Raw genomic sequence first — 8,670 nt, 5'->3', positions numbered from 1 at the left:
GCGATGGATAACACACTACGCACAATCTGTGGTGACAGCTATGAGCGTGTTAACTCTCCTTTAAGTTTGTCATAAACATACTCATAGGTCTTTCAAAAAGCCTTTCCTGGCATCTATTTCAGACATGAGAGAGTTATATCCTTTACTGATTAATGTATCACAATATTAATTGAAAACAATTCAGCAACCAGTGTAATACGCTAGCTAAAGGCTAAACTGAAAATTACCCATGTTACTAAAAACCTGCATTACAATATTGCTTACAAATCATTCCAATCTAGCTGACAACTGACTACATTGTGATGATGAATCACATGAAATGGATATTTATGATGCTAAGGGAAAAGGCCTATAATAATATAATTAACATATTGAACAGTAGCAGCAGTAGTGACCCTGGGTGAAGGCATAGAGCAGGGAGCAATGGAGAACCAGGGCCAGGGGCCTTGTCCAAGGACCTGAGGCTCAGCCCAAGGCCAGTTTTGTGGGCATGTGGGCTCGAGTGGGACCCCGTGAGGCCCGGCTAGAACACCCTCTCAGCCTTCAGTCAAGGACGCTGACACCACCGACCCTCTAAGACTGCCTCCATGCACTCCTGAGGGGCACCAAGAGGAAGGAGAGGAAGAAGGGGAGGAAAATATAACAGGTAGTTTGACGCAAGAGTGCACACTGCACCGCCCGGCTACATTACATTACAGTACACCCCCTGAATTAAAGTAAGAGGCAAAGTCGAAGCAGAGGACTTGACAGCCAAAGTCACAGAAAAGAGTGTCTTAAAGTCAACTTCGTGGATGAAGGACTAAGAGATGGCAAGGCTAAAATTAAACCACCAGGCAACCTTAAGTCATGCACAAAGGACATCATCTTTCTCCACAAGGCCATGTTATCACAGAAAATTACTTTGAGTCAGAAAGACAGAAAAGATTAAAATGGGAAGTTAAATGACTTAGTATTAATAGAATGCTATGAATTGAAATAGCTATCTAGTGCCTTGAGTGGCCACGTATAACCTTCAACCGAGCACGATATTCCACCTTTAAAAACCCACTATCTTTTCTCTTGTTGCATGGCTTCAGCTAGTGCATTAAGAATATATACCATGTATCTGGAGCGCTCGAATAAAAAACAAAATATGTCTTCTTGGTTGACCCCGTTGGCTAAAGGCCGCTGGTGTTTACAAGAAGGTGGCACAGACACTATCACTCATTAACCCCCAGGCCCTGCTAACGAGCTCTGGTCCAGACCGGAGTTCTCTCCTCATTAAGGGATCACTAACCACGGTGGGAAAGACAGGGCCAGGGAGGAGAATAATACACTCTACCTAACATCATCCTAGCGCTACCTACTAGCCTCTCTCCATTACATTTTGAGATGGTGCCAAGTTTAAGGCCAAAGTCTCCGGGTGAGGAGGAAAGAGATAAATAAGCCTGTTTTGAATACTTGGTTCAATACGTCACCAGGGGAATCCGTGTAGGTGTGTGGTGGTGGTGGTGGTGGTGGTGGTGGTGGTGGTGGTGGTGGTGGTGGTGGTGGTGGTGGTGGTGGTGGTGGTGGTGGTGGTGGTGGTGGTGGTGGTGGTGGTGGTGGGGGGGGGGGATTTACAAGTGCTTGTGTTAAATTTAGTTCCCACCTGAAATACAAGAGAAGACTTTGTCTTAGATGTAAATACTGCGTGAGGGCTCGGTTACTTAATAGTATTGTCTTCCTTAGCCTCTCCTGTAGTCCCAGCCAGGCTACAAACCTCCCTTTCTGACACCCTCACCCTGGGCCCTAGCCTGGTTTACGCCAATAGCTTTGGGAGGCTAATGCTGAAACACTCAGGAGATAAGCTAAGTCATATTGACTGAAGAGAAACTGACTGCTCACTGAGCGCAGTATGTAAATCCTGGACTTACTACAGCAGAGATCAAACCGAGCGGGCTCTGAGATGTTCAAAATGAACCCACTCTCCCAAATGGCATATACTTCAGAGGTAATGTGTGTGGTAGTTAAGACTGAGACAGTGACTTATTCCCCTCTGTTATACATTCAGGCCTATAGCTGGGAAGGAGTGGTGCAGTGCTGAGCGCTGAGAGAGAGAGATAGAGGGAGCGGGGACTGGGAAGTGCTCTGCAAATGGACCATCTGTTGGCCTGTTATAGCTCGAGGAATACGACTGACCATTTTTTATGCCAGTGCTGTATTTCTATATTGAGAACAAAGCATTTTGCTCATTACGGCTTTTCAAAGATGAAAAACTACAGTGCTATAAACAGTGCCTTACATATCTAATGGGAGAAATTACATTAGATTACATTAATGGATATTTATATTACAACCTGCATGCCATGAGGAAATGTAATTGCTTTGATTAGCACCTAGAGGGAAGTTTTAGCTTTGAGAAGAAAGGGAACAAAACAAAAACAACATCTACATCTTTGGCATCTGATCCTCCCTTCAAAGAAAAATCAGTTTGACTTTCAAAATGATTTAAAAGTCTGACAAGAAGTTTTGAATTATAGGCTCTGCAGGTTTTGGGGGTCTGAACATTCTCTTTTCTTCTCTTCTAGCAGGGTATTTGGTTTCGCTCCATCTAGCACTGATTGTGTGCTATCTAATATTAGTATTTGTATTCATTATTAAATGAACTGTCAAAGTGGTTAATTAACATTATTAATGTGTGGCAACAACACCGTGTACTATTTGAAAAATGTAGAAAACACGTCTATTGTAAGTGTCAAAAATACATAACTACCCAAAATAATTCAACTTTGGCAGCGCCAGAAAAGCTCATTACAATATTTTTAATACAGAGGGAAGAAGGCAGAAGCAGAGACTCCTCAAGTCTTAATGAAACACGACTATAATATTGAACAATATATAAATCAACATCTTTCAACACTTCCGTTTTTAAGAAGAATTTGAGTCGGTTGCTTAGTCAAGCCTCAGTCCCGTGGACCTGCCATATCTCTGTTGCAAAATGTCTTTCATGATACTCTTTCAGGGTAGTTAGGCCAATAGGTGTTTGTCTAGCCTCGATGGAATACTGCTCTAGGCATCTTTCTAGGGGGGAAAGATATAGATCATATTTAGACTACTGTACAGTTTCTCATGAGTCTGGTAAATGATATGTGAAGCTCCTCTTCTCAGTTTTGATCAACAGGCAGTAACGACATTGAGGGCCTGTTTCGAGCCCAACCTTTTTAGAAAAAAAATTAAGTGCCTGTTTTGTATGTTATTTTGACATGAATACGTTTCACATATCAGTTTGCAATCAATGGACAACATTTAAAATAATAATTGAGTTAATAAAGCCGCACACAAACATGGTCTCTATTGTAATGAATACGATGGGAGACAGAGAGCTGGTTTCAAGCGCAAGGCACAGCGGGTGTTTATTTGTAAAGGACCACAGGAGGAGGCAGGTAGCTGGGTCCAGGGGCAGGCAGAAGGTCATACATGGGGGGTCCAAAAAGGCAACAGTACAGGCAGGGAAAAGGCTTGTAACGTCGTCCGGGAAATCAGGCAATAGGTTGAAAACAGGAAATCCGATAGGCTAAAGTACAAGCAGGGAATAGGCGAAAGGCGTCATTAGTGAGGCAGGCCAAAACCATCATACACAGGAGGATTAAATTACGGGAAACCCAGCACTCTGTCACAAAAAAAACCTCAATGTTGGGGTGCAAAGAACTGAACTAAATAGTGTGTGATAATGACATACAGGTGTGTGAACAGGTGATCAGAATTCAAGTGATTGGGATCTGGAGATTGAGCTGCGTTCAGGGGATCTATGTGTTTGAAAGTGTGAGTTGGAAGCAGATGTTACATCTTTTTTGATTTCTTAAGTAAGGCAGCTCCAAAATGAAGGTGTTTCAGCCTAGCTCAGTGCTTTCTGTGGTGGTGGGGCAGCCAGCTGAAAATACGAGGCATAGGGGTTGGTAATGTTCTCTAGTTGCGCCGTGATTGGCTCAGTGTTCTGTCACTCATGGAGACACTACATCACCACCAAATCTAAGGGTAGGGCTTGAAAATTCAGGCCCCTTGGGTACAGCCATAGAGTTACATTAGAAGTGCCCATCCAAGTAGGCTCAAGGTCATTGGCCACAGATACAATTACGTCAAATCACGTTATATCTACAGTAGCTTTGATTGAAATGATGTCAACATCATACTTTCATCATACATTTCAACATGTCATCCAGTGTCTCCACCCCTCAACTGCCAAGAGCTTCTGGTTGTCATATTTTCAAAATCTTAGCTAGCAAGCTAGCAGTCATCATCATGAACCAAGTCGACAATCTACTGGCAAATGCTTTTTAATCCTTCTCATATGAAGAGAAGAAATTATAGATAAAACATATCGTGCTCATTGGCCATTGGACATAAACATTACACAACACGTTGGAAATCGCTAATTCAACAATGAGTAGTTTGGAAGGAATTAGAGGCTAACTGCAAGCACGGTAAAGCAGTCAATAGCCTGCTATTCAGTGGAGTGGGTTTGTGGTTCCAAGTCTGAGTTTAAGGGTCTCTTTTCCAAGCTTAAAAGGGTAAACATTCAATATTGCCCATGCTGTCAATCCAGCATGACTTCTGCCACGCTAAAAACAACTGTGAACTCAGAACTGGGAAATCTGACTTCAGTGAGTTCAAGACAACTGAGAACTCAGAAAAAAACAGCTCTAACTCGGAAAATAGATTTAGAAAATACATCATTCAACTTGGAATTGCAAGTCGGGAACTCAGGCCTCTTTCTAGAGCTCCGACCTGAAGATCACTGACGTCATCATGATTCGACCAGTTGTCTCGAAAGCACCATAAATCCAAAGAATGCCAGACTTTGATGACAGAATTTGCCTACAAAGGACTGCCGCGCCACCTTACTGTTCAAGTGAGCACAGCGCAACAAGGCGAGTCCAAAAATGTATTCTATGCTGTGGCATAAATGATGTAATATGCCAGGGAGATATGTATACTGTAGCTAAGTAGGTAATACTAAGTGTATGTTGTGTAGTAAGCTTTTTCCCCCCTCTTCATTTTGCCTACTGTTCTGACTTGGTGGTGCCTGTTTTAGAGAAATTTTATTATTTAATATTGTAAGAGCTTTCATTGTCTGCTTATATGCCCCTTTATTTATATTTATCCTACTGACTTGGTGTGCAGGGAGAATACTGTAAGAACTGTCACTGTACATTTAAAAAGTGCTGAACAAATAATTATATTGACTACGTCCATCCTAGCTCGTTCATGTCTTAATGTCTTAATCAAAATTACCTATTTGTAACGGTTTTCTAGTGGTGATGAAGGAGAGTCGGACCAAACTGCAGCGTGTCGATTGCGATCCATATTTATTAAACAAAACGTACACACGACTAAACACTAAACACTACAAAACAATAAACGTAATGAAAACCGAAAACAGCCTATCTAGTGCAAACTAACAGAGAGTACAAGTAAGACACTAAGGACAATCACCCACGACAAACTCAAAGAATATGGCTGCCTAAATATGGTTCCCAATCAGAGACAACGATAAGCACCTGCCTCTGATTGAGAACCACTCCAGACAGCCATAGACCTTGCTAGACAACCCACTAAGCTACAATCCCAATACCACCACCAAAACCCCAAGACAAACACACCACAATTACAAAAACCCCATGCCACACCCTGGTCTGACCAAATACATAAAGATAAACACAAAATACTTTGACCAGGGCGTGACAGAACCCCCCTAAGGTGCGGACTCCCGAACGCACCTCAAAACAATAGGGAGGGTCCGGGTGGGCGTCTGTCCATGGTGGCGGCTCCGGCGCGGGACGTGGACCCCACTGCTTTAATGTCTTAGTCCCCTCTCCCTTCGTCCCTGGATAGTCCACCCTCGCCGCCGACCATGGCCTAGTAGTCCTCACCCAGAACCCCACTGGACTGAGGAGCAGATCGGGACTGAAGGACAGCTCGGGACCGAGGCAGCTCGGGACTGAGGGGAAGCTCGGGAGTGAGAGAAAGCTCAGGAGTGAGAGGAAGCTCAGGAGTGAGAGGAAGCTCAGGAGTGAGGGAAGCTCAGGAGTGAGAGGAAGCTCAGGAGTGAGAGGAAGCTCAGGAGTGAGAGGAAACTCAGGCAGGTAGATAGATCTACCAGCTCCTGGCTGGCTGGTGGTTTCAGCAGATCCTGGCTGACTGGCAGATCCTGGCTGACTGGCAGATCTGGAAGAGTCTGGTTGACTGGCAGATCTGGAAGAGTCTGGTTGACTGGCAGATCTGGAAGAGTCTGGTTGACTGGCAGATCTGGAAGAGTCTGGTTGACTGGCAGATCTGAAAGAGTCTGGTTGACTGGCAGATCTGGAAGAGTCTGGTTGACTGGCAGATCTGGAAGAGTCTGGCTGACTGGCAGATCTGGAAGAGTCTGGCTGACTGGCAGATCTGGAAGAGTCTGGCTGACTGGCAGATCTGGAAGAGTCTGGCTGACTGGCAGATCTGGCGGCGCTGGGCAGACTGGCGGCGCTGGGCAGACTGGCGATGCTGGGCAGACTGGCGGCGCTGGGCAGACTGGCGGTGCTGGGCAGACTGGCGGTGCTGGGCAGACTGACGACGCTGGGCAGACTGACGACGCTGGGCAGACTGACGACGCTGGGCAGACTGGCGGTGCTGGGCAGACTGGCGGTGCTGGGCAGACTGGCGATGCTGGGCAGACTGGCGATACTGGGCAGACTGACGGCGCTGGGCAGACTGGCGACGCTGGGCAGACTGGGGGCACTGGCGGCGCTGGGCAGACTGGCGGCACTAGCTGCTCCATATAGGCTGACAGCTCTGGCGGCTTCTTACAGACTGACCGCTCTGGCGGCTCCGTGCTGACTGGCAGCTCCAGACTGGCAGCTCCATGCAGACTGGCAGCTCCATGCAGACTGGCAGCTCCATGCAGTCTGGCTGCTCTATGCAGACTGACAGCTCTGGCTGCTTCATGCAGACTGACATCTCTGGCTGCTCCATGTAGACTGGCTGCTTCATGCAGACTGGCAGCTCGGGCTGCTTCATGTAGACTGACAGCTCTGGCTGCTCCATGCGGACTGACAGCTCTGGCTGCTCCATGTAGACTGACTGCTTCATGCAGACTGGCAGCTCGGGCTGCTTCATGTAGACTGACAGCTCTGGCTGCTCCATGCAGACTGACAGCTCTGACTGTTCCATGCAGACTGACAGCTCTGGCTGCTTCATGCAGACTGGCATCTCTGGCTGCTCCATGTAGACTGGCTGCTTCATGCAGACTGGCAGCTCGGGCTGCTTCATGTAGACTGACAGCTCTGGCTGCTCCATGCGGACTGACAGCTCTGGCTGCTCCATGTAGACTGGCTGCTTCATGCAGACTGGCAGCTCGGGCTGCTTCATGTAGACTGACAGCTCTGGCTGCTCCATGCGGACTGACAGCTCTGGCTGCTCCATGTAGACTGACTGCTTCATGCAGACTGGCAGCTCGGGCTGCTTCATGTAGACTGACAGCTCTGGCTGCTCCATGCAGACTGACAGCTCTGACTGCCCCATGCAGACTGACAGCTCTGGCTGCTTCATGCAGACTGGCAGCTCTGGCTGCGCTGAACAGGCGAGAGACTCCTGCAGCGCTGTGTCGGAGGAAGGCTCTGGCTGCGCTAAACAGGCGGGAGACTCCGGCAGCGCTGGAGATGAGGAAAGCTCTAACAGCGCTAGATAGGCGGGAGACTCCGGCAGCGCAGGAGAGGAGAAAGGCTCTGGCTGCGCTAAACAGGCGGGAGGCTCCGGCAGCGCTGTAGAGGAGGAAGGCTCTGGCTGGGCTGAACAGGCGGGAGGCTCCGGCAGCGCTGTAGAGGAGAAAGGCTCTGGCTGCGCTAAACAGGCGGGAGACTCCAGCAGCGCAGGAGAGGAGAAAAGCGCTGGATGCGCTGAACAGGCGAGGCACACTGAAGGCCTGGCGCGTGGTGCTGGAACTGGTGGTACTGGATCGAGGACACGCACAGGAAGCCTGGTGCGGGGAGCTGCTACCGGAGGGCTGGGTTGTGGAGGTGGTACTGGATAGACCGGACCGTGCAGGCGCACTGGAGCTCTTGAGCACCGAGCCTGCCCAACCTTACCTGGTTGAATGCTCTCGGTTGCCCTGCCAGTGTGGCGAGGTGGAATAGCCTGCACTGGGCTATGCAGGCGAACCGGAGACACCGAGCGCAAGGCTGGTGCCATGTAAGCCGGCCCAAGGAGACGCACTGGGGACCAGATGCGTAGAGCCGGCTTCATGGCATTTGGCTCGACGCTCAATCTAGCCCGGCCGATACGAGGAGCTGGAATATACCGAACCGGGCTGTGCACCCGCACTGGAGACACCGTGCGCTCCACAGCATAATACGGTGCCTGCCCGGTCTCTCCAGCCCCCCCGGTAAGCACAGGGAGTTTGCGCAGGTCTCCTACCTGGCATAGCCATACTCCCTGTAAGCCCCCCCCCCCCCAAGAAATTTTTGGGGCTGACTCTCGGGCTTCGCTCTGCGCCGCCGTGTTTTCCTTTTCGACTCCATTCGCCTATAGCCTTCTTCGCACTGCTCAAGCGAATCCCATGCGGGCTCCTGCACTCTCTCTGGGTCGGCCGCCCACCTGTCGATCTCTTCCCACGTCGTATACTCCATGCCATTGCTGTCCATAACGTCCTCCTTTCGCTTCTCCTGTTGCACCTTT

This window comes from Oncorhynchus tshawytscha, linkage group LG21 (genome assembly GCF_018296145.1).
Source record: "Oncorhynchus tshawytscha isolate Ot180627B linkage group LG21, Otsh_v2.0, whole genome shotgun sequence".
NCBI classification, from domain to species: domain Eukaryota; kingdom Metazoa; phylum Chordata; class Actinopteri; order Salmoniformes; family Salmonidae; genus Oncorhynchus; species Oncorhynchus tshawytscha.
This window is presented reverse-complemented; position numbering follows the sequence as displayed.